Source organism: Chiloscyllium punctatum, chromosome 36 (assembly GCF_047496795.1).
Source record: "Chiloscyllium punctatum isolate Juve2018m chromosome 36, sChiPun1.3, whole genome shotgun sequence".
NCBI classification, from domain to species: Eukaryota; Metazoa; Chordata; class Chondrichthyes; order Orectolobiformes; family Hemiscylliidae; genus Chiloscyllium; species Chiloscyllium punctatum.
The window spans coordinates 60146014-60172126 of NC_092774.1; the positions used below are offsets into that span (position 1 = coordinate 60146014).

At 45.3% G+C, this 26113-nt stretch overlaps 1 long non-coding RNA gene across 2 annotated transcripts; it reads left to right on the plus strand.

The window, feature by feature from the left end:
- Nucleotides 1-1696: 1696 nt before the first annotated feature.
- Nucleotides 1697-26108, plus strand: LOC140460557 (uncharacterized). Of its 2 annotated transcripts, none has more exons than XR_011954190.1 (4): nucleotides 1697-1802; nucleotides 6965-7613; nucleotides 11787-12744; nucleotides 22174-26108. It is a non-coding gene; the product is annotated as an uncharacterized lncRNA (long non-coding RNA). The 2 variants fall into 2 exon arrangements; XR_011954191.1 differs by having other exon boundaries at nucleotides 6965-7533.
- The last annotated feature ends 5 nt before the right edge of the window (nucleotides 26109-26113 follow it).

Consider the following 26113-nt stretch of genomic DNA (forward strand, 5'->3'; position numbering starts at 1 on the left):
GATGGCATTGGTGTCTGTTTGGTGCCAGGATTCAGGAACCGATGTGCTCAGGGCTGAAGAAGTGGGAAAGGGAGGTTGCAGTGGGTGTGGTCCAACAATGTCAGGAGGAGAGAGCCTCTGCTGAGGGCACAGGAGAAGTTAGAAACTACTAGGACAAAGCAGAACATGAAAGCTCTGGGTGGCATGGTGGCTCAGTGGTTCGTACCACTGGCTCACAATGTCAGGGACCTGGGTTCGGTCCCACTCTTGAGCAGCTGTCTGTGTGGACTTTAACAAGTTTTCACCCTTCCGTCTGCGTGAGTTTACTCTGGGTGCAGTTCAGGGTGGATCGGCCGTGCTGAAGTGTCCACAAATGTGCAACTGAGGGTCGGTTAACCATGGGGAACTGCAGGAAAAACGGGTGGGTCTGGATGGGATACTGTTTGGAAGGTCAGTCTGAATTTTATGGGCCAAATGGCCTGTCAGGATTATATGATTCTACTGCATTAGCCAAGCATCTATTGAGAAACAATTGCCTCAGGTCTGCTGTGGGTGAAGTGGGTTCCAATTCATGAGACACTGACACCAGTCCTGAGGAAGGTGGGATTTGTGCTGTCAGTCCCCCAAACGTTTGGTCCACGTCCACTCTCTCTCTCCTCACACTCTGCACCTCCCAATTCTCTGTGCTAAGCCTTCTTCTCTCTCTTCCCCTCAATTTCTGCACCCCACCCTCGGTCCCTTGTCATTTTCTCTCTCTTCTCTACCCCCACTCCCCTGTCCATTCTCCCTCCCTTCTACCATTCCATACTTTCTTGTGCCCTCTTTGATTGCTGTATCTCTTTCTCGATAGTGATGAATCTACCTGGAAGACAGGGGTGCGCAAGAAATGGCTGATCTTTAAAATTAAGAACAGCTAAAATGATATATTCAGAAACATTGTTAACATCTAAAAGCATATTAATTTATTTTTTTAAAAGCTGCAGTCATGTTTCTGAAACTTGTATTGAAATAGACGCATAGTGTCATACAGCACAGAAACAGATCCTTCAGTCCAACTCGCCTGTGCCCTCCAGATCTCCTAAATTAATCTAGTGACCCATTTGACAGCATTTCACCCATATCTCTCTCACACCTTCCTATTCAGATACCCATCCTGACCCTGATGCCTTTCAAATGTTGTAATTGTACCAGCCTCCACCACTTCCTCTGGGCAGCTCATTCCATACACACACCACACTCTCCATGAAAGTTACCCCTTAGGACCGTTTTAAATCTTTCCCCTCTCACCCTTAACCTATGCCGTCTAGATTTGGACTTCCTCTACCCTGGGGAAAAGACATACAAAGCCGGACGAAATTCAAAAGGAATAAAATGTCGAGCCACAGGGAAAAATAAAATTGTGGCTGCAGCTTTTTTTCTCCTATTGACATTTGGACGCTTAAAATCTGTCAGTATCGCCAGCACCTCCACAGAGCGTACTGCGCATGCTTCTCAGTGTCAGCGACAACAGCGCATTTACTGCGGTGTCAGCAACAACTGCGCATGTACTGCGGTGTCAGCAACAACTGCGCATGTACTGCGGTGTCTGCAAAAGCACTGAGCATGCTCGTCGCTCTCTGCGGAAACGGCTCTTGACTTCCTTCTGAAGGACCAATGGTGTGACCCGGAGGACCAGAAGGAGCCTGGTCCTCCTGCCATTCAGAGCCGCCTCTGTCTGAACGCGGAAGTTGGGTTGTGAGTTTCTAAAGCTGCTGTTGTTCCTCTCTCTCTTTGAATGAAGATTGAGCTTCACCCCAGACTGCAACTCTGTCCAACATCTGTGGGTACGGCACTCTCTTTTCTCACCCACTTTTTCATTTCTTTTTCATTCTGGGATTCAGTTGCTGACTTGCACGAACTGAAGGGAAAGGGAGTGAATCCAGGGAGGGGACAGACTCTGGAAAAGTTGGTTCACGTCTGAGTCTCAATTGGCAAACGCATGACAAATGCAGTACCACAAGGTAAAGTTAAAGCCTCTTGCTTTAAAAAAAAAAGGCAGAAAGGAGGTGCATGGTTTAAATGATAATATATTGGTATGTGGAGAAAGTGAGGACTGCAGATGCTGGAGATCAGAGTCAAGTGTGGTGCTTGAAAAGCACAGCAGGTCAGGCAGCATCCGAGGAGCAGGAGAGTCGACGTTTTGAGCACGAGCCCTTCATCAGGAATGATGTGTGGATGTACAAAGGAACCTCAGCGTCCTTCTACACCAGTCAATGCCAGTTGTCAGACCGGTGCAGCAAGCAGTCAGCAAGGCAAGTGGTATATTAGCAAGTGGAATTGAGTTCAAAAATGGGGATGACTTCCTGTAATTGGGGTGGTCATTGAATATATTCAAGGCTGAGGTCATCTGACTTTTGAACAATAAAGAAGTGAATGGTTATGGGGAAGGCAAGAAAATGGTTTTGAGACCATTGCAGAATCATATAGCGCAGAAATAGACCATTCAGTCCAACTAGTCCATGCTATGTTCTCATGGTAAACTAATCCCATCTACCAGTGTCTGGCCCATATCCCTCTCTCACAAAGCTGGTCCTTTTTCTAAAAGCTGGTCCTTCTTTTCAAGGATACCGTGTCCTTGGTTTTTTTCAGTGTGGTGGTAAAGTGGCCCCGGACTCCAAAACGGGTGGTTTAGTACAGAAATGAAAAGGGTATTAGTTGGCTTTTTTGCTTATATATCAACAGATGAGACTTTAGGCCCAAGCTCTTATATTTTCAAAGTGACCTGCATAACGAAAGACGAGTGATCTATCGTGAAAGCTGAGGCCTTGTTTGAGTGAGTTCAGCAGTGGACTGTGTGAAGAAAGGATGTTAAACTCTCTCTCCTTCTGCCCTTCTAACTTCGACCTGTCAGCTTCTGTTTCAGTTTTACTGTATGATTAAAGGATTTGTTTATTGGGACTGTTGTGTAAATTTGGAACAGCATAATTAAGTCGAGTTTAGATAGACTGAGTTCTGTGGGTATTCTATATTCTGTTCTTTGTGTTTCATTCTGTATTCTTGTGAATACATTTATCTGTTTTAAATCCTGGTAGTCAACCGAGCTAACCTTGGGTAATTTTCACTGTGCACTTACTGAAACAAATAGCAAAGTTACGGTCTGCGCTGCCTGCTTTAGAATGTTTTGAGTGGTCTGGCCTAGTCCATAACACGTCCGAACCTTTCCCATTCATGTCCTTATCCAAATGTCTTTTCAACGTTGTAACTGTACCTGCATCCCCGCTTCCTCTGGACATTCATTCCACACACAAACCATTCTCGATGGAGAAACAAAGATGTCTCTCATGTCTTTTTAAAATCTTACTCCACTCACCTTCAAAATTTGCTCCCTAACGTTGAAACCCCCACTCTAAGGAAAGGAAACCCATCATTCACCTCATCTATACCCCTCATGACTTTATAAAGCTTGATAAGATCACCTCTCAACCTCCTATGCTCCAATGAAAAAGGTCCCAGCCTATCCACCAAGATGTAGGTATATTCATATCCAGTTCAATGTTGGTGCAGATCTGTTCAATGTTGGTGCAGACTTGAAAGACCAAATGGCCTACTCCTGCTCCCAGTTCTCTCTCACTATGTCCAGGACAGCAAGAGACCATAAAACCTAGGAGCAGAAATTAGGCCATTCAGCCAGTCAGGTCTGCTCCACCATTCAAACATGGCTGACAAGTTTCTCAATCCCATTCTCTAGCTTTCTCCCCGCAACACTCAATATCATTGATACACAAGAACCTATTTATCTCTGTCTTGAACATACTCAGTGACTTGCCCAACACAGCCTCTGTGGCAATGAATTCCATAGATTTCACACTCTCTGACTACAAAGGTTTCCCCTTTATCTGCGTTCTAAAAGGTCTTCCCTTTACTCTAAGGCTGTGCCCTTGGGACCTAGTCTCTCCTACCAATGGAGACATCTTCTCAACATCCACCCCTGTCCAGGCTAATCAGTATTTTGTATGTTTCAATTAGATCCCCCAAGCGTGGGCTGTAAATCAGCGTAAACCATACCCTTCAGGATGAGGTACAGCACGGATTAGGTTCAGCAAAGTGAGAATGGAGGGAGAATGTGTGGGATGGAGATTTTCATCGTTAAGGAAATAAGAGAGGAAAGAAAGTTCAATCTAAATTAGAATTGAATGGATGGGCTGATGAGTCGAGGAGTGGCAGATAAAGTTTCATTTAGATAAATGTGTGGTGTTGCATTTTGGAAAGGCACATCGAGGCAGGATTTACACACTTAATGGTAAGGCCGTGGGGAGTGTTCCTGCATCAAGAGACCATGGAGTGCAGATTTGTAGTTCTGTGAAAGTGGAGTCACAGGTAGACACGGTAGTGAAGAAAGCGTTTGGTGGCGCTTGCCTTTATTGAGCAGAGCATTGAGTACGAGAGTTGGGAGTCATGTTATGGCTGTACATGACATTAGTTAGGCCACTTTTGGAATACTGCATTCAGTTCTGGTCTCCTTTGTTAGAAAGATGTTGTGAAACTTTAAAAGTGTTTGGAAATGATTTACAAGGCTGTTGCCAGAGTTGGAGGGTTTGAGTTATAGGGAGAGGCTGAAAAGACTGCGGCTGTTTTCCCTGGAGCATAGGAGGCTGAGAGATTACCTTATAGAGGTTTATAAGGGGCATGGATAGGAGTCCAAAATGAGGGAGAGAGAAAAAGAAATTTACATTGCAGTGAATCTGCACAGTTACTGGACATTGCAGTGCATCTGGGAAAGGTTAATGAACAGCAAAATTCACAGCTGACCATGGAGGAACCTGTGTGGGGGAGCCCACAGAACAGGAACAGAGAAGTGTATAGTCTTTAACGTGTAACCCAGCTGTAAGTCTGCAGTCGTGAATGGAGTGAATTCTTTCTCGATTATATGTTTTACTGACATCTGTCTCTTGATTAAATTTTAAAAATATAAACCACAAGTACTGTGTTAGCCCGGAGCACTTTTTTAGAGCAAAAAGATGTTGCTATTTTCTGGGTCTGTAGATTGTGAAGGAGCAAAGGTGGCCTTTATGAGAGTGATATGCTCTTCCTGTCAGATGTGGGAGATCAGGGAGGGTATCCATGTTACTGATGATTATGTCTGCAGTAAATGTGTTTGCTTGCAAATCCTATTGGATCGCGTGGATAAGTTGCAGTGACAGTTCGAGGTAATGAGGAATTTACAAGACCTGGGGCTATGATGGTTTGGCAATGATAGGAAGGGAAAAAAGCCGCAGCTACAGTCAGGGAGATGGGTTAACTCCAGGAAAGGTAGGAGGGGTAGGCAGGTAGTGCAGGAGTCTTCTGTGGCTGTCCCCATTTCAAACAAGTCTGCTGTTTTGGAAAATGTAGGGGGTGATGGTCTCTCAGGGAATGTAGAACGAACAGCCAAGTTTCTGGTCTCGAGACATGCTCTCATGCAATGAGGGGAACGTCGGGTTCCAAGTGATCAATTGTGATAAGGGGCTCTCTAGTCAGAGGTACAAACTGACGCTTCTGTGGTTAGCAGCAAAAAATCAGAATGGTGTGTCGCCTCCCTGGTGCCAGGATCAAGGATGTCTTCGAGAGGGTGCAGAATGTTCTCAAAAGGGAGAGGGACCGGTTGGAGGTCATTGTACACATTGGAACCAATGACATAGGAAGGGAAAAGGATGCAGTTCTGAAGGGAAAGTGTAGAAAGTCAGGCACAAATTTTTTAAAAAAGAGGTCCTCGAATCTAGGAAAATCTGGATTACTGCCAGTGCTACAAGCTAGTGAGGGTTGGAATAGAGAGGATAGAGCAGATGAATGCATGGCTGAGGAGCTGGTGCATGGGAGAAGGGTTCACATTTTTGGATCATTGGAATCTCTTCTGGAGTAGATGTGACCTGTACAAGAAGGATAGATTGCACCTGAATATTGGAAGAGAGCTAATATACTGGCAGGGAACTTTGCAAGAGCTGCTCGGGAGGAATTAAACTAGTATGGTGGGTGCGTGGGGAGGTACCCAGGGAAATAGTGAGGAAAGAGATCAATCTGAGACTGGTACAGTTGGGAAAGGGAGTGAGTCAAACAGTCAGGTCAGTAAGAGACAAAGCAGAGAGCAAGGTAGGACTGACAAATTAAACTGCATTCACTTCATTGCAGGAGGACTAACAGGGAAGGCAGATGAACTCAGGGCATGATTAGGAAGATGGGATATGATATCATAGCAATTACAGAAACGTGGCTCAGGGATGGGCAGGACTGGCAGCTTAATGTTCCAGGATACAAATGCTGCAGGAAGGATAGAAAGGGAGGCAAGAGATGAGAGGGAGTGGTGGTTTTGATAAGGGATAGTATTCCTGTTGGACGTAAGGAGGATATTCCTAGGAATTCATCCAGGAAGGTTATTTGGTTGGAACTGAGAAATAAGGAAGGGATGATCACCTTATTGGGATTGTGTTGTAGACACCCTCATGGTCAGTGGGAAATTGAGAAACAAATTTGTATGGAGATTTGAGTTACCTGTAAGAGTAATAGGATGGTTATTGTTAGGGATTTTAACTTTTCAAACATAGACTGGGATTGCCATAGTGCTACGGGTTTAGATGGAGAGCAATTTGTTAGAAACGGACCTAAGGGGCAAGTTTTCATGCAGAAGGTGGTGCGTGTACAAAGCTGCTAGAGGAAGTGGTGGGTGCTGGTACAATTATGACATTTAAAAGGCATCTGCATAGGTATATGAATAGGAGGGGTTTAGAGGGTTATTGGCCAAATGCTGGCAAATGGAGCTAGATTAATTTTGAATATCTGGTCGACATGGATGAGTTGGACCAAAGGGTATGTTTCTGTGCTGTGTCTCTCTCTGACTCTGGCTTGCCACTAATGTTTGCCACGTCTCTATGTTCAGTTTCTTTCTGGTGTCGGTGTCAATACCTTATTGTCTCATTCCGACCCCACCTCCCACCGGATTGACAATGCTGACTTTTGTAATCTCTTTTTACAGACTATCTGAAGATGGAAGTTTCAAAATCAACAGCTTATGCTTGACTCTCCTGTTCCTCGGATGCTGCCCGACCTGCTGTGTTTTTCCAACACTACACTTTTCAACTCTGATCTCCAGCATCTGCAGTCATCATTTTCACATCAATGTCTGACAGTCACTCAATCCATCGGGACAGCAAAGATTTTCAACTATGATTCTGTGAGATGGAGCAATGCTTTTCGGTTCCTGTTTCATAATGTTTTCAGCATCAGTGGGACTGGATGAGAGACCCTACTGTTGCAGTGCACTGTGTGTGGAGCCAGAAACAGTTATACGGCCTGGAAAGAGGAATTCACACTAGGGAGGGGCTGTACACACGTTTGTGTGTGGCTGAAGCTTCAGCCACGGAGAAACCCGAGGATTCCTGCCCCATGGAGAAACCGTGGAAGTGTGGCGACTGTGGGAAATGCTTCAGTTTCCCGTCTGCCCTGGAGACTCATCGGCGCAGTCACACCGGGGAGAGTCCATTCTCCTGCCCCGAGTGTGAGAAGAGCTTTGCCTAGGCCTCTCCCCTCATGGTCCACCAGCAGGTACACACTGGGGTGAGATCCTTCCCCTGCCCTGAGTGCGGGAAGGCCTTCAGCAAATCCTCCAACCTGCTGACCCACCGGTGGGTCCACACTGGGGAGAGGGCCTTCAGCTGTTCTGAGTGTGGGAAGGCCTTCGGTAATTCCTCTGCCCTGCAGAGGCACCAGTACGTCCACACCGGGGAGAGGCCATTCGCCTGCCCTGAGTGTGGGAAGGGCTTTAAACGCTCCTCTGACTTGCTGGACCACCAGCGGGTCAACACGGGGGAGAGGCCGTTCAGCTGTGTCGAGTGCAGGAAGGGCTTTACTCAGGCCTCCAACCTGCTGAGGCACCAGCGGGTCCACACCAGGGAGAGGCCGTTTGCCTGCCCCAAGTGCAGGCGGAGGTTCACGTCATCCAGTAACTTGCAGAGACACCAGAGGGGGCACCAGCAGATTCCGCCGGCGACACTGATGTGGGTCACCCGCAGGACTGAACCTCCTGCCCGTTCTGACAGTGGGTGCAGTGGGAGCGTCAGTCTTTGTTTTCTGCTAGATAGCACCCCCACACCCCTCCCATCTTCCACCAACCCCAGGTTGGCTCACGAGTGGCACAGTAGCTCAGTGATTAGTGCCACTGTGTCACATTGCTAGGGACCGGGGTTCGATTCCACCCTCAGGGTGACTGTCTTTGTGGAGTTTGCACATTCTCCCCCTATGTCTGCAAGGGTTTCCTCTGGGTGCTCCCACAATCCAAACATGAGCAAGTGAATTAGCCAAGCTAAATTGTCCCAGAGTGTTCAGGGATGTGTAGGTGCAGTAATGTAGGGGGTAATGTAGACTAATGGGGTACGGGAATGGGTCTGGGTGGGTTACTCTTTAGAGGGTCGGTGTGGACTTGTTGGGTTGAAGGGCCTGTTTCCCTGTAGGATTCTGTGAGCTTTGCTTGCAGTGCTGCTCACTGAGCCCGGTACTGCACGTTCCCACTGAAGTGATCCGCACAAACCTCAGATGGCATCCAAACCAATGTACCAAACTAAAGGGGTAGCCATGGGCACCCACATGGGACCCAGCTATGCCTGCCTCTTTGTCGGGTACGTGGAACACTCCATTTTCCTCAGCTACACCTGTTCCTCCGGTACATCGATGACCATATTGGTGCCACTTCATGCTCTCACAAGGAGTTTGAACAGTTCGTCATCTTTATCGACACCTTTCATCCCGACCTCAAATTCACCTGGACCATCACCCTTTCCAGGACCCCTCCATCTCTGGCTACTGACTAACCGTGAACATCTACTACAAGCCCACTGACTCCCACAGCTAGCTAGATTCCCACCCCACCTCCTGTAAAAAGGCAATCCCTTATTCCCAATTCTTCCACCACATCTGTTCCCAGGATGACCAATTCCACCGGAGAAAATCCCAGAGAGCCTCCTCCTTCCAAGTTCGCAATTTCTCTTCCCACGTGGTCGACAATGCCCTCCAGCACATCTCCTCCACATCCTGCAACACCGCCCTTGAACCCCACCCCTCCCAACGGAACAAGGACAGAACCCACCCCCAACCGTCCTCACCTTCCACCCCACCAACCTCCAGATACATCACATCAGCCTCTGCTACCTACAAACGGATCCCACCACCAGGTATATTTTTCTCTCCCCACCCCTACCAGCATTCCAGAGAGGCCATTTCCTCTGCGACTCCCTCGTCAGGTCCATGCGCCCACAACCAGCCCACACCCCACTCCCGGTCCCTTCCCCGCCACCACTGGAAGTGTAAAACATGTGTCCATACCACTCCTCTCACCTCCATCCAAGGCCCCAAAGGATCCTTCCACATCTGACAGAAATTTACCGCGACCTCCACCAGTGTCATCCACTTTATCCATTGCATCCAATGTGATCTTCTCTACGTCGGGGAGACAGGACGCCAACTTGTGGATTGTTTCAGAGAACCACTCTGGGACACCCACAAACCGCACCGCCCTGTGGCTGAACATTTCAACTCCCACTCACATTCCATCACGATCATTGAGGTCGTGGGCTGTCTCCATCGCCAAACCCTTACCACCTGACACCTGGAGGAAGAACACCTCTTATTCCACCTTGATCCCATGTGGTTGCAGGGTCCCAATGTGGAATTCAAAAGTTTCCTCATGTATCCTCCTCTTCCCCCCCCACCTTATTACAGCCCCAAGCCTCCACTCGCCCTCCTGACCTGTCCATCACCTTTCCCATCTATCCGCCCCACCCTCCTCTCCGACCAATCATCTTCATCTGCTTATCACATTCTCAGCGACCTTCTCCCCAACACCACCCCCCTTCCATTTATCTCTCAGCGCTCCCGGCCCACAAGCCTCATTGCTGATGAAGGGTTTATGCCCTAAACGTCAATTCTCCTGCTCCTTGGATGCTACCTGACCTGCTGTGCTTTTCCAGCACCACACTCTCGACTCTGTCCGCCGATGTTGTCAGAGATATAGGACCTGCTCCAAACTGATCCACAGTCCAGTTGATGGGACAGGAAACCGCTTCCTTTCTCGAGACCAGTCTCCCAGAGAGAACTTGCTGGCTAACTGATGTACTGAACTTCACAGTGCCCCACTGCTCTCAGTTATCTGGAAGGGGTCCACACATGTGCCTAAGGTGCTGCTCGAGACCTTTAATATCTCTTTGGGATTGATCCCCATTCATTTGAGGCTGTGTAGTCATACAGTCTGGAAACAGACCGTTCAGTACATGATCCCCAACTAAACTAGTCCCACCAGCCGACTCCTGGCCCTTATTTGATAGTCATAGTCATAGAGATGCACAGGACGGAAACAAACCATTTAATCCAACTCATCCATGCTGACCAGATATCCTAATATAATCGTACCGAAGGATGCAGGATTAAGAGTTCTCTTTGGCAAGAGACCTTAACAAGCTGTAGTAATGGACTCAAAGTATGCGATCATATTTCATCTCCATATTTTAGAGACATGGTAACTAGATTTAGCCTGTCTACAGTAATATATATAAAGAGGAGGGAATCATAACACAGATAATAGAAAAATAAATCAGGAATGGAAGGGGTGGGGGGGAATGGTAGCTAAAATACAGTGAATGGGGGGATTTCATTCCAACCTAATTTAGAGGTATGTATGAAAATATAGAGACTGCAGTACTGAACATGACAGTAAAATGTCCCTTTCAGAAAGTAGCATGTGCAAGAAATCAGCCAGGTACATAAAATCCTGACAGTGCAGAAAGAGGCCATTTGTCCCATTGAGCCTGCACTGACACACGAAAGACCATCCCACCCAGGATCATCCCATTCTCCTGCATTTAGTATGACTAAGCCACATAACCTACACATCACAGAGCGATTTCGTATGGTCAATCCACCTAACCTGCACATCTTTGGACAGTGGAAGGAAACCCATGCAGACAGGGAGAACATGCAAACTCCACACAGACACTCACCTGAGGCTGGAATTGAACCTGGGTCCCTAGTGCTGTGAGGTAGCAATGCCAAGCACTGTGCCACCCCAATATGATATCAAATTTAAACAAATGCTCTAAGCTGCAAATTTGTCCATGTGAAGAAGTTACTGCAAATGATTTGAAGCTAGATCCATATGAATTGTGTTTTGGGAGAGATCCAGAACATATTTCATTAATGATTGAAAATCTTTGACCTTTGGAATGGTCTGCGAGAGAGAGTGTTGGAGTCAGATTCGATTATGGCATTCAAAGATAGTTGGATCATTAAACTGAAGAGGAAAGTAATCAGTGTTCGGTGAAGAGTAGCACTGGATACTGTGGTGATTATAATTAGGTCAGTCAGGTGAGTTCCCTTATTGGGGGTGTTCACCTGCTCTACTTAACATTTCACTTCAATAACCTTTAGATTCCCAATATCTGTCGGGCGCTTTCTCTGTTCAAGTGTCTACTCGAGTGACTCAGTGTCAAATTTTGTTTATGAATTGTTCCTCTGATATCTCATTAGAGGGGCTATGATATTAACAGTGGTATCTGAATAGTTATGGGTCACAATGTGCTCAAGTGAGAAAGAATAAACTGACCATTCTTAAATAATCATTTTTAAACCATGGAAATAAAATTAATGTTTGGAAAATATACAACTTGTAGACTTAAGAAGATCAGAAATAGGAATGGGAATAGGTAATTGACTGTTGAGATGCTCTTGTCTTTTATCACCATCCATGGCTGATCATTTATCTGAATTCTCTTTCCTGCACGTTTTGTTTTCCATGTCTTCACCTGATGAAGAGGCTACGCTCCAAGCGCGTGCGATTTCAAATAGACGTGTTGGACTATAGTTGTGTAACTTATGACTGAAAAAAATTGAGTATGTTATTACACAGACTGGAGCAGTGGGATTTAAACCTGAGCATCAGGGCTCTATGGGAGACTACAGCTGCATCACAAAAAAACCCCTCTGTAGTAAATGGGTCCTCTTCTGTTGAATGAGAGGAAACACCTTCCTCCTCAACATGCGACATGACCACTGTACCCCCACAGTCCATTATAGTAAATTGAGCCCATCTCCTGTTGAATGAATGAGTGAGAACACCTTCCTCCTGAACACCTCGAGCCCATTGTAGTAAAGGGGCGGGGACAGTGAAGGGTCTGCGAACCTCTCCACCAATCCCAAAGGCTGCGGTCGGTGCGGACGAATCGGAGAGCGGCATTCCGGGTTGTGACTTCCTTTTTAACTGCAAAGCCGGCCGCCATTGGTCAGACGGAGTAGAGTGCGCTCTGATTGGAGGGGGCGTGGATGACGCGCGTCACTGAAGGTGGAGACGGAAAGAAGAAGAAAAACAAAGATGGCGGCGCGAGACTGAGGTTTTCTCATCGACTCAGCGGGCGGTTTCTGACGGAGGGAGGGGGGCAGACAGGCATCGTTTACCTCAGAAAATACCTTTAAAATACATTTCAAATTAAAGCCGGAACTTTTCAAACAAAAGTTGTGAAGAAAAGGAGACAGTCCCCGGTGTGGTTTATTGTTTATTTTTGTATAATTTCCGGGGCCCGGGAAGGGGGAGGTGACCGTTACCGGGTGAACGAGAAAACAAATTAAAAATGTCGGCGGTGGAGGAGAGAGAGCCGGCGCCCGCGGCTTCTTCGGCGGCGGCCGGAGCCCAGGAGCTCAACAACCCCCCGGAGCTGGAGGAAGGTCCGAGCTCCAAGAAGCGGGGGGTCCGGCTGGAGGCTGGATTTGCTCAAGGCTTGTATCTATTAACTTATTTAAATGGTACCTACTGTATGGGGCTATGGTTTACATTAAAACCGGAGGATCATGTCAGAGTGTTTGTTTATATTGAGCAGTTGTAGTTGGTAAAATACACTCCCTGGAGGAGCACCTTCTATGATGCTGCATTTCTTGCATTCTGCCCTTCCCCCATTTGTTATCTCACATCTCGATTTTACATTTTATTTGGTCAAATTTAATTTCATATTAATGATACTTGGTATTCACTGTGTTATTAATTTGTTTGTTGGATTATTGTAAGAAAAAATTAATGGTGTCATGTCATTTCTGATGTCAGAGTTTGACATCGAATGTGCAGATGTGAATATCAGTAAGTTATGAAAATAAATCAGGAACTTGTGGTTCTAATAAAAAAGCAGTTCACTGATTGTGAGAAACAAAGCTCACACACCTCAATAATTGCAGTCCGAGACAAAATCTGAATCAGCAGTGTCCTTTAGTTTATACTTGCAAGTGGGTGAGATGTCCAGTGCCTATAAGGCAGAGGACACACACACACCAAGTTCAATTCATACATAATATTTATATGATTTAATGTCTTTTGCTTTACATCGCTCCTCCCCTGCTTACATCATCCACTTCCCTAAGACCGGCCCCCATTACCCCTGTTTATCTCTTGCCTTATCCGGCCTTGTCTGTGACAAAATGCTTATTCCTGGCCTCACAAGGCTGTTTGACCTCATCCTGCTGTAGGTCATTGTTGGGCATATTCTTTCTTCATCATTATCTACCCCCTTCATCTGTGCCTTTCCCGAGGCTGTTCTGATCCCGATGACCCTTTTAATTGGGGTTTGTTCCTGTGTTTTTGTAAAAGTGGGAAGCAGATGTTTATACCTACTGTTTGTACAGGCGTATCTAGCTTAACTTCATCCCCTCACAACATCTTATCTATTTGCCCGTAATGTCTGCCTTTGTTTTACTGGCACATCTCATTCTGACATACAATTTTAGCTAATACAAAAACAATTATATATTTCCTCCACATTGTTTCCATTCTTGTTGACTCAGCTCGTGGCTAAAACAATTACACACTGGTGTGAGTTCATTTTACTTTGTAAAATTGAATTGCAGAAGTAACATTAATTTACCTATATCCCACAATTTCCCCCTTTTCTTTAATTACCATTTGTTATCTTCTGCATTTTCCTTTTAGGGGCACCTGTTTCATCAAGGCTGTTTCAATCAGTCTTTGGGTAAGCCCTCGCATACAGGGTATGATACAACAGCCAATGCCCACTAATACCCCGACTACTACTATCAGGGAAGTAAGGATAGAAACCACCATCCCCTTCTACCTTCCAAACCAGGATTCAAGCCATCCTGTGAGAGATAATATCTACTCCTGAATTCTCAGCCAGTTCCTCTGCTAAGGTAGTCAATCCTCTTAAGACCCGAGTAATTGAACCATCAGGTGCAGTGTTATTAGGAATAAAGTTACAACAGCTTCCTCCTAACATCTCACACACACACACACACACACACACACACCCTTTTTCTGCTAAAATCCTATCAAGGGCCATTCTGTTTTCCCATACCATCCTACTTGTCGCATCAAGCTGGTCTGATATTCCTTTAACCGCATCTCTTGTATAATTTATAAATCACTGTTGATTATAGAAAATGTAATTTATCCAATCTACATTTTATTAATTGTTACCCACCAAAAGAGAGCTAACACAAAGCCTGCTGCAATCTGGTTACGAGCCTTGAATTCATCAGGTAGCCCCCTAGGGACTCCTACAGAATCGAGATAAATCCTGTCATCGAAAGAAGTGTCTAACAGTAATCTCTTACCCCCTTCCCTTTTTCCGTCCTATCTTTTCCTTCTCAAATGCCAGGGTAAATAGAATTGCCAATTGTACAATTGTACACATCCCTCTCCAATCTGGAGGTAGCGTGGGTCTCAATATTTTGCCTCCACAGTCCCACCACAGATCCGCTCGGGGAACCTTTAGTGTTGAGTAGTTCCCTCCCTTCTCCGTTTCGGTAACATTCTAAATCTCTGTACATAATTTCAGCTCCCCCAAATCTTACGACCGACTTGTACCTCGTCTACGCACACACGATGTGTGATTTCCAACTGCTGCAGAAAACAGCGGGGGGACCTTTTGCATCTTTCTTCTCCAAGGGAGGGAACATCAGAGATAGGGAGGTACAATTCCTATCATTCCATGCAGTCTCATCCTGATACAGGGCTATCATACATTTCATGCCCTTCCTGTCTCACTTCCACCCGAGTGGAAAGGGAACCACCTGGGCCACTGGCCTCCCGGAGGCACATGCATAGCAATTGCTTTTGTTCAGACTTTTCACAGTATACTTTACCCATTCAACCCAGGCATTTGCATCCCCGTACCCAGTTTCTATTTCAATGGTCTGTTTCAAGTCCTTTACCTCTATAAATTTTACTACTTTAGGATCATTGGGAGGGGTGAAAGATTGTATCTTATTACCCAGTAGTTCTACCCGTTTTCCCTGTCCTACACTATTTGAAGAACAATAGCCCAAGAAATCCTTCCCATTTGCTTTCATTTCTATCCCAAACGTTTCATTTCATTGTATCTCACAGGTGCTCCCCCCCCCCCTCCAGGATTGTTTCGTGCCATGTAGTTTTCCTTATCGTTAGGTATATTGGGTTACACTTTTTATCAGGACAATCACGAGCTGGTCGGAAGGGGGCCCGGTGTACTGTGACGAGACCATTATACTAAGTACCATCCCCAAGGCCATCCCCATAGGACTTAAGATGTATCTCAGAGCTGCGGTACTGTCTCTGATTATCTACATCCCCACAATTTACTAAGCTGCATACATCAGCGTCTATTACTTGTGGATTATCAGATTCAGGAACCATTAATAATACATATGAAAATGATATTTGACAAAATCCCAATACTAAAAGGGCTAGCATCATAATTCTAGCAGCATTCCCAGTATTCTAAACATCATGCTGAATCACAAAAAGACTTAATATACAATCCTACAGAAATAATCCCGCGCTCGCGTCGCCACTATATAATTAGTTACTCAAAGTCTCTTTAGTCTGAGTTTCAGCGGACCTTGCGTTAATTCGGCTGTCCAGACTTCTTCCTCAACTGGCGATTCCACTGGCCCTTTGATCCGAGTGTAATGAGTCCAGCCTTTCTCCGCTGTCCTTATTGCCGTTTCGGTAGCCAAAAGAGCCTGGTACGGCCCTTCCCAGTCCGGCTGCGATTTAGTCTCTGTCCATGATTTTCCTAAGATTCAATCGCCCGGCTGGATGGGATGAACAGTGAATTCAAGGGGTGGAGTCTGTGCCAATAAACCCTGTTTCCTGAGGAAAAACAAAGAGGAGGACAAGCCCAGTATGTACTTCTTTAAAAACAAATCTTTAGTTTCGGGAATTGGCAATTCTCCATTCGTTCCCAAGTAAGGTAATCCAAATAAGATTTCATAGGGGGATAGTCCCAAATCTTTCCTTGGGGCTGTTCGTACTCGCAAGAGAGCTATAGGTAAACATTTGGTCCAAGGGAGTCTGGTTATTATCAATTTAGAGAGCTGTCGTTTGAGTGTTTGGTTCATTCTCTCAACCCTTCCCGATGGTGGCGGGTGCCATGGAGTATGGAACTCCCAGGAAATTCCCAACCATTTCATTACCCCCTGTAACACTTTTGAGGTAAAGTGAGTTCCTTGGTCGGAATCAATATGGTTCACGAGCCCATATCGGGGAATTATGTGGTCCAATATTGTTTTAGACACTCCACTCGCAGTGGCGGTAGCTAGGGGGTACGCCTCAACCCAACCAGATAGATGATCTACTATGACTAGCATATATTTTAGTCTTCCTACCCTGGGGAGTTCAGTATAATCTACTTGTATACTCTGGAAAGGTCTCAATCCTGGGTCTCTTCCTCCCGGGGTCTGTTTTCTCAAGACTTTCTTATTTACCTTTCTGCATATTATACATCCCTCACATTTGTTTAGCAATTGTATATATTTCTTTACATCCATATTCCCTAAGAACTAAATCACACATTGCTTGTACTCCCCAATGGCTGCCTTGGTGTAGGACAGCCATAATTTCTCGCATCATCATTTTGTTTAACATTTCCCTTCCATCAGGTAACCTCCAATGCCCGTCTGCTGTTTTTACAGCCCCTAAATCTCTCAATTCATTTTCTTCGCTTTCAGTAAATATAGGAGCTTCCCTAGGACTTGGGACAATAGGTAGTAGGGAATGAATCACCACTTCTTGTGGGTTCAGGGCTGCTTCCTTAGCCACTTCATCGGCTAATCTATTTCCCCTAACTTCTAGTTCATTTCCTTTCTGATGACCATTTACATGCACTACTGCTATTTCTCAGGGAAGTAATAGGGACTCCAAGACCCGTTTAATCAATTCTTCATGTACTAATTCTTTCCCTCGGCTATTGATCAGCCGTCGTTCCTGCCATATCTTACCGAAAGTGTGCACAACACCAAATGCATATTTAGAGTCAGTGTATACTGTTCCCTCTTTATTCTCTAATGCCCTAAGGGCTCTTTCCAATGCATAGAGTTCACAAGTCTGAGCTGACCACCCATTTGGCAACCGTCCTGCCTCCACCACACTACTGTTTGTCCCGTCTACGACTGCATACCCATTATGTCTTTTCCCTTCAGTCACCCGGGATGATCCGTCTATAAAAAGTCTAGCCCCTGCATGAAGTGGAACATCTCTCAGGTCCATGCGGACCTTAGTTTAGTATTCTATAATGTCAAAGCAATCGTGCCCTGGATTCTGAGGAGAGTCTCCTTCCCCTTTCCAAAGAAAGGCAGCTGGATTTAAACAATTGTCAGTGACCAACAGTAGATCATCCTTTTCTATTAATATTGCCTCATATTTCAGAATCCGCGAGTCTGTCAACCATCGCCCAGCTTTTTGGTTTAGGATTATTCTCACTTGGTGTGGAGTGCTTACTATTAGGGCTTCCCCAAATGTAAGCTTTCTGCTTTCCTCCACCAACAGTGCAGTGGCAGCCACGGCCTGCACACACTCAGGCCACCCCCGGGATACTGGATACAGTAGCTTCGAAAGATATGCTACTGGTTCTCTCATTCCTCCCCACCTCTGCGTCAATACTCCCAAAGCCGCTCCCTTATTCACGGTAGCAAAGAGGTGGAAAGGTTTATCTAGAGAAGGTAAGGCTAACACGGGGGCATGGATCAGATCTCTTTTGAGTTTCTCAACTAGGTCTTTTTCCTCATCATCCCAACTTAGACATTTTGGTTCCCCTCTAATAGTTTGAGATATAATTTCTTAGTCTTCTGTGCATAGGAATTAATCCACAATCTGCAATAACCCATTAGACCCAAAAATTTGCGTAACTCCCGTTTAATGCTGGGCAGTGGCATCCCCACTATTCCCTCCATCCGTTCCGGGCTTATCTTTCGCTTTCCCTCACTAACTAAATGTCCCAAGTATTTCACTTCTTGCTCCACGTATTGTAGTTTGTTTTTAGATACTCGCAGTCCCTGCTGACCCAGGAAATTTGATAATTTGTTAGTGGCTTCTACTACTCTTTCTCTTTTTTTTCCTGTTACTAAGAGGTCGTCTACATCCTGCAACAGGGTAGTCCCCTTAGGGCTGCTAAATTTCTCCAAAATTTGTTCTAACATCTGTCCAAATAAATTTGGGGATTCCGTAAACCCCTGGGGAAGCACAGTACACCGGTATTGCTGTTTCTGTCCTGTCTTAGGGTCTTCCCACTCAAATGCAAACAAATTCCTACCTTCCTCTGCCAAGGGACAAGCCCAAAAGGCATCCTTTAAATCTATCACACTAAACCATTTGTGGTCATGAGGGATCTCACTTAATAACTTCAAACACCAATTCATCAATTCATGCTTGACTAACTTTAAAGCCTGTTCCAAACTTGTAAATATATTTATATATTTACGTTCATTTATTCAGTATTTAACATTCAAAATGTAAAATTCATACAGTTCTCAATTTTGAAATCCACTGTAATCACCCAGTTTTAGTCCCTTAATTTAAATCCAATATTAGTTTTCTTAAGTTGTGCTGACCAATCATTGCTCAAGTACAATACTATAGGTCGTGAAATAATCAGAGCTGCCTTAAAAGAATTTGTCTATTCACGTTAAAAAAAACTTCTAATGCATGAACAATGGCCGAATCCAAGGTCACAGATATTAACCATAGGATTTTGTTTTTACCACAATCTAATGTTGAACTGAAACTTCAACTGTCCTCCATAAATCGCTTTTATGTAAAGATAAAAGAGATTAGTTAGAAACTGATAGTAAGGCAGTCATGACCTGTAAGAAGAACATTCTTTTTTTTTCATAATCTCTATAGAATCCTTAACCTTAAAAGAAATCATGTTAAGTTTCCATAATAAAAATCAGATTCAAAACAGTCCTGGAACTCAAACTCCAGGGAATAAAACGCAAACATTCAGTCACCAACAAACAAATTAGTGCATTCAAACCAAATCACAAAGGGTTAAACTTTCTACCAGTTGTACAGCTCTTTTCATTCTCTCTCTCTCTCTCTCACTCATTGACAAATAAATTCAGATATTTACAAATCCAGTCTTTGTCCAACCTGTATTTTGACCAGAAGAGGCGGGACGAAGAATGGATTCCTTAGTCCATACGAAGCAACAATATTTAATCATCTTTTTCCCCTGTACAAGTATTATTTTGCCAATTCCACAACATCCTCCCCAAAGGACTTTCTGGAGGCATGTTGTAAGGGACCCCCCCTCCATTTCCATTGCTTTTTCCTTCTTTTGTTTTCCCGGAGGCTTTTTCCTTACCCACGGCACAACCCATATTGAGTTCCTTCATTAGTCCCTTATTAACTACTAAAACTCAATCCCGGCCACCAAGGCAATACTTAAAAGTCAGGTTTCTTACCTTGGTCTGTGCACAGAGTTGCCTGGCCCCTTGTCGCCGTATTTTCTATCGTACGCCTATCCCTGTCTGATTCAGATGTCTCTCTTGTGGGATTCGTACCAGTCGCCCAAGGGAGCAGACCAAACCAGGACACGAGACCGCTCCTCAATGGGGAACAGGACGCGTCTTCCCAGTGTCCAAGGCCAGCCACTCCCCCCGGTGATGGAAAACAAATCCCGGACAGCCCCCAATTGTGAGAAACAAAGCTCACACAACTCAATAATTGCAGTCCGAGACAAAATCTGAATCAGCAGTGTCCTTTATTTTGCACTTGCAAGTGGGTGAGATGTCCAGTGCCTATAAGGCAGAGGACATACACACACCAAGTTCAATTCATACATAATATTGATATGATTTGAAGTCTTTTGTTTTACATCGCTCCTCCCCTGCTTACATCGTCCACTTCCCTAAGACCGGCCCCCGTTACCCCTGGGATGCACTAACTGCATAGGATCAATGTAGATTTCACCAGTTTCCTTATTTCCCCTCCCCTCCACCCACCCCCACACCACACACCTTGTCCCAGATCCAGAGTTGAAAAATGTGGTGCTGGAAAAATGCCTAGAGGCCATACCTCTAGGAATTCCCTGGCTGTTCTCTGGCATGGCACTCATCCACAGATTCGATCAACAAACACATTGACCTGGACCCAATATGGCCACTGCAGCGGACAGTTGGAACTGACAACCGGAAGCGGCAGAGACAAACCACTATAAATGCTGGAGGAAACAATACAGAAGCACTTCACAGGAGGCTCCCAAGCACTGAGGATATCACCTAGACAGGAGATGAAACGTCTGGAACACAAATTCCCAGCTCAGCGAACAGAACCACAACAATGAGCACCCGAGCTACAAATCTTCTCACAAACTTTGAATTGAGCATAGGAGTTGGGATATCCTGTTGCAACTGTCACACATGTCACACAACACAAGGCATGGTCCTTCTCTGACTGACCATCCCTTTGAATATCAGGGGGAAGACACCCCTTTAATTGTAACATTCAGGAAAGATGCCTTACTTCAACAAAGATGTGCTGTGCTCACAGATGTTTGGACAGAGGAAGGGAATTGAAGTCTGGGGTGAAGATCAATCTTCATTCAGAGAGAGAGAGGAGCAGCAGTAGCTTCAGAAGCTCATGGTCCAACCTGTGCATTCAGACAATAGGGGGGCTCTTCTGGGCAAAATCTGGGAGTGAAGCAATGTCTCCCCCTTTCCATTCCTTATCCTGGGAGGGAGAGAGAAGAGGGGAAGCACTGTTCACTTGCAGCAACAGGAGGCAGAGAGTATGAATCCAAGCAGGGAGCAGACTCTGCAAAAGTCAGCTTCAGTCGGCTTCTTCTGGAAAATTGTGTGCAATTCTGGTCTCCCTCCTATCGGAAGGATGTTGTGAAACATGAAAGGATTCAGAAAAGATTCACAAGGCTGTTGCCAGGGTAGGAGGGTTTGAACCACAAGGAGAGGCTGAATAAGATGGGGCTGTTTTCCCTCGAGCATCGCAGGCTGAGTGTGTGTTTTTTAAAGAGGTTTATAAAAACTTGGGTGTGGATGGGGGGAATAGACAAGGTCTTTTCCCTGGGATAGGGGGAGTGCAGAACTAGAGGGCATAGGTTTAGGGCGAGAGGGGAAAAATTTAAAAGGGACCTTGCAGTCAACCTTTTTTTGCAGAGGGTGATGAGTGTATGGAATGAGCTGCCAGAGGAAGTGTTGGAGGCATCTGGATGGGTATATGAATAGGAAGGGTTTAGATGGATATGGACCAAGTGATGGCAAATGGAACTAGACTAATTTTGGATATCTGGTCGGTATGGACAAGTTAGATTGAAGGATCTGTTTCTGTGCTTTATGTCTCTGACTCTATGACTGGTGAAAAGCGTTGGCATTCTTCGAAACAGTTATGCAACAGAAAATTATAAGAGGGTAAAGATAAGCCTCACGTCATTGATCCATGAATCCTGGTGTAGTATGGATGTATTTCCAGTAATAGAGTCAGTATGGCATGGAAGGAGTCCAAAAGACGGCTTCTTTTACAAAAAGTCACACTTAAAACTTAAATCTGAGTCTTCTGGAAATGTAAGACAACAGTGCGTTAATATAAGACAGATAAGTCTGGGGTATATGTTACGTATTTGATGGAATGTTTGTGGCTCTAAAAGCCTGATTTGCAGTTGTTTCTGAGCTCATAATATTGTACTGCAGAATATTGTATATCTTCAGTAAGAATGTCAATACCACATGATAGATGGCCATTCAGCAACTTGAGTGACCTCTTCATGGAGTATGCAATCCACCACATTACCCTGCTGTATACATTTACATATAGATCAGCACAAAGATCTTGGGTATTAAGAGAGGAAAGAATGTTCCACAGAAACTAGAATTGTGTGTTTTGATTTTCTATTGTGGACTGTCAGCGATGACCTTTGCAATCTCTTTCCACAGGAATATTACAAGAGAAGAATTTGGAGGCAGAAATCTCAGACCAAACATCACATCGAAGTCTGACAGTCGATTGATTCACCAGGCCTTGGATATTGATGGCCTTGAAAACAAAGGGGAGAAGGTCTGCCTGCTTTGTTAGGTTTTAAGCGTCAGTGTGACTGGAAACTCAGAGTCTCACATACCCACACACCGGAGCAGTGACTGGAACATGCTTGACAGACTGAATGAGAGTCCTCCAATTATCAGCGGGTTCACCAGTAACACCACACACATGCTGTAAGAGTGAGCGAGTTTCAACTGATTGTTGAACCTGGAGAAATACGAGGACACCTGTACCATGGAGAAATCATGAAAATGTAGGAACGGTTTCCCTTCCCCACCTGCCCAATATTCATCAGCATTTATACACCGTGCAGCGGCCATTCAGCACAGGAAAGGCTTCACTCAGTCGCATCACCTCTTGGTCCACACCGGGGAGAAACTGCTCATCTGCCCTGTATGCTGAAGCAGATGAAGGACATTTTTTTTATCCTGGATGGAGCATTCTGCAGGTATACCTGAAATAGATACATTTGTCTCTGTCCCATTGAGTCTCCAGCACAGGGCGAGGCCAAGCTGCTCAATTGGTCTCTGTGTTTATTCTCCACCTGACCCTCCATCCACCCCTCTTCATTGCACCCCCATCTCTCCTCCATCAGCATAAAGGTATCCCCCACTTTTCCAAAGTTCGCTTTCCACTACTTCACTTTTACAAAAGACCTACATTAATACCTGCTCCCACAAACCGAAAGAAATCTGAAGAGGATTGGCGTTTTTACAAAGAAAGGCATAATATAAATTAATTCATGGTAATTGCTTCTTCGCTTTCGGCCATTTCGGCTTATGAAAGGAACACTCTACTTTCAAATAGTGGGGGAAAGCTGTATCACTACAATACAGCACAGTCTCAGGCCCGTCTCACTTGGTCTAGGCACACACACACCCTCAGGCCTGTGCTAATTCTTAATCCTTACTTAGACCTGCTATTTATTGCCCACGTGTGGTTTCTGTTCCTCTATTCACCTCCCGTTCATGTGTCTATCAAGATACACCTTAAACATTGTTAAGGTGCCTGCTTCCACTACCTGCACTGGCAGTGCGTTCCAGGAACCCCCACCACCCTTCTGTGTGATTCCCCACCCCCACCACCTCTTCCCCCAAACAGTCCCCCGCTCACCTTGAACCTGTGCCCTCTTTTAGTTGACCTTTCCACTTTGGAGGGGAAAAAAACGCCTCTGACTATCACAGAATCCCTCCAGCGTGGAAACAGACCATTCAGCCCAACAAGTCAACACCGGCCCTCTAAAGATTAACACATAGAGACCCGTTCCCTTACCCCTATTATCTACATTTACTCATGACTAATGCACCGAACATACACATCCCTGAACATTGGGGCAATTTACACACAGACAATCCAACTTAACCTGCCTCTCCCTGGACACTATGGGTAACATAGCATCGCTAATCCACCCTAACCTATACATGTTTGGATTGTAGGAGGAAGCCGGAGCAGCCAGAGGAAGCCCACGCAGACACGGGAGGTGGGGTGCAGGGATAATGTGCCAACTCCACACAGCTAGTTGCCTGACACTAAAATCTAACGCAGGTCCCTGGCACTGTGAGGTGTCAGTGTGAACCGCTGAGCTACCCTGCCACCCCTGTCCAGCCAATCTGTGTCTCTCATCATTTTGTCGAGGTCTCTTTTCAGCCTCTGTTTTTCCAAAGAAAACAATCCAGGTTTATGCCTCCTCTGCTCGTAACGAGAGCCCTCCAGACGAGGCAATGTCCTGGTGAACCTTGTCTGTATCTTCAGCCAGAGCACCCAAATCCTTCCAGGAGCACAGTGACCAGAACTGCACACAATATTCCGAATGTGGCCAGAATAAACAGCTGTAATGTAACTCTTACATTCAAGGAAGCGTGCTGTGTGCCTTCTTGACCACCGTGCCCACCTGCATTACCACTTCCATGGATCTATATGCCCAGACCCCTCTGTATGCCAGTGCTCCTATGTGTTCTGCCATTTATCATACAATTCTTATATTTCCTTCATCTCTATCGAGCTTCACCTTAACTGTCTTTCTCTCCATCTCTTCCCCCCCTCCTCACATCAGCATATCATAAGACCATAGGAGAAGAAATTAGGCCATTCAGCCCATTGAGTCTGCTTCGCCATTCAATCATGGCTGATACGTTTCTCAATCCCATTCTCCCCGTAATCCTTGATCCCCTTGATACTCAAGAACCGAGCTATCTCAGTCTTAAATATACTCAGTAACTTGGCCTCCGCAGCTTTCTGTGGCAGTGTATTCCATAGATTCACCATATTCTGGCTGAAGAAGTTTCTCTCCCCTCTGTTCTAAAGGGTCTTCCCTTGACAGGAAAGCTGAGCCCTCAGGTTCTAGTCTGTCCTACCACTGGAAACATCTTCCCAACATCTACACCGTTCATTATTCTGTAGGTTTCAATTAGATCCCACCCCAACCCCCATCCTTCTGAACTCCATGAAGTATAAACCTAGAGTCCTCGAATGTTCTTACGTTAAATTTTTCATTCCTGGACCATTCTTTTGAACCACCTCTGAACACGTTCCAGGGCCAGTACATTCTTCCTGAGATATGGGGCCCAAATCTACATACAGTACTCCAATTGTGGCCTGACCAGAGACTTCGAGCCTCAGAAGTACATCCCTGCTTTTATATTCAAGTCTGATCAAAATAAATACCTTCATTGCATTTGCCTTCCTCACCACTGACTCAACCATCAAGTTTACCTTGAGAGAATCCTGGAGTAGAACTCCATAGTCTCTTTGCACATCAGATTTCTGAATTTTCTCCCCATAATTCTTCTGTTCCAGAGTAGCAGCAGAGATTTCCAGACACCTCGATTGTTTTCAGGGATACCAAGGGATCTTGGGAATTGCCACTATCGCAGGAGGAGGCAGGGGGGAATGTGGTGTGGTCCTTTAAACTGCAGAACTTTCCAAACTCCCTGAGTCAGCAGGAACTCTTTCTGGACCAAGAAACAAAAGGGCCACTGAGAAACTGCTACATCAGAAGACCTCAGAGGCAGAAATTAGGCCATTCAGCTCATTGAATGGTGGAGCTGACTCAATCATTCTTAAGTATCAAGGGTTATGGGGAGAATTGGGTTGAGGAACGTATCCGCAATGATTGAATAGTGGAGCAGACTGAATGGCCTAATTTCTGCTAGTTAACCATCCCTGGGAAGAAGGACACAAAACAACAAACTGTTTCCTTGGACAGATGAGCTAAGTGTTTAATAACCTCATGACAAAAGGACAATTAAGTTTGTCTGTGGAAGGAAGGCCCTGACGTAAAAGGGTTTTTTGCCGGAAAACCTGTGTCAAACAAACCACAAAACCTCGATGATAAGAAGGTAAGCTACAGACCGGAGATCTCCAGAAGTGTGGGGAGGTGGTGTTAGAATCGAAAGAAACATCACATCACAGATTTGGAAGTGAGGAATCTCCACCAGAATTCAACCTCAGAATGATGTAGCAGCAGTACTTGGAAGAAGAATGCTGCATTGAATCCCTGAACATTCCAGAGACATAAACTGTTGGTGGAAACTCAGTTAAATTCAGCCATCAATTGGGAGCTAGCCAAGTTGTGAGTGAGGTTAAACGTGGTTACTTGAGGAGTTTTATTTTTGTTGTTACATACAATAAAGTGTAAATCATTGTTTCAGCAGTTAATTGTGTGCAGTTTCTGAGTTCAGAGCCAAATTAAGGTGATTCACCCACAACCACAGTGAGAGGCTGGGATTCACGTTGATTCCATTGCATTCAGCAGTACATCACGTCAATACTCTTATAAAGCGAAGGCTGACAGCACCGCCTTTCTCAAACAGAAACACCCAGAGGAGCGTGTCGCCC